Raw genomic sequence first — 1,117 nt, forward strand, 5'->3', positions numbered from 1 at the left:
CAATAAAGGCTATTCGGTTCGTCTCAGATGATGGTCGGTGCAATGGATGTTTGTCCGTAGTGAGAGAAGAAGTTTCTGGAGATTACATGCGCGCACATTTACACACACACATCAATACAACACACACATACGCAACATCCATTCATTCGGTGTCGTTGTTGTTATGTTTCTCTTTAACTTTCTATTCTCTTTACCGGACTATAATTTAATTCGTAGGTAAGTTAGGGATTGAGATGAGTTGAACAATCGTAGGTAGGCTAGGGCTTAACATTAGTTCAAATAAAATAAAAACGCTAAAATATGTAAAATAAAATACTTTAGACATGTAAAATTTCTTGAACGTAAATATACAAATTTGTAGGTAGGTAGGTGAGTTGAGTTAATCATTATAGGTAAGCTAGGGTCTTGAGAGTAATTTAGTTGTAGGTAGGTGACTGACTACTATATTTCGACTTTTAACTATTTTTTGCTATATGTTTGTTTTTGCTTCATACCATCACAACAACAAAACTAAACATACTAAATTTTTTTTCGTCGTCGCCTTAAATTATACTTTTTTATAAACAGTTTTTTTTAATAATGTCTTTCTATTTATTTATTAAATGTTGACTGGTTTCAAGTTTTTTTTAATTTGGTTACATAATTTTTGGTATTTCTTGATTTACTTTGCATATATGCATGTATAAATAATTTCTTTTTGGTATGTTGATTTAGCCATTATGATATGCTGTGAACTGTTCTTACTAAATGTTCATGTTACGTGGGTGATTATCCTTCGAGAACTTCTAAGGAGTGCATTTGATGATAGAAACAAAAAGTTGATTGAACGTTGAAGGCGGCTGGACGATAAATGCTTACTCTGAGTTCTGACATACATTTTAAGACTTATAATTTGTTTTTAATATTTTAATTGTTGACTTTTTTCAATAAAATTTAAAAACAAAAAATCGTTGAGTTGAATTTCGTTCTAAATTTTATACCTGAAAATAATCGAAACCGAAAGGGAATTGATTTTATAACATAGGACTGAAACATCATCACTATATAACAATAAACAATAATAATAAATATTTTTTTAATGGTCGATATTTCGTTATATTCGTATGTTTAAAATCCG

This window comes from Helobdella robusta, assembly GCF_000326865.2.
Source record: "Helobdella robusta unplaced genomic scaffold HELROscaffold_351, whole genome shotgun sequence".
Taxonomy (NCBI): Eukaryota; Metazoa; Annelida; class Clitellata; order Rhynchobdellida; family Glossiphoniidae; genus Helobdella; species Helobdella robusta.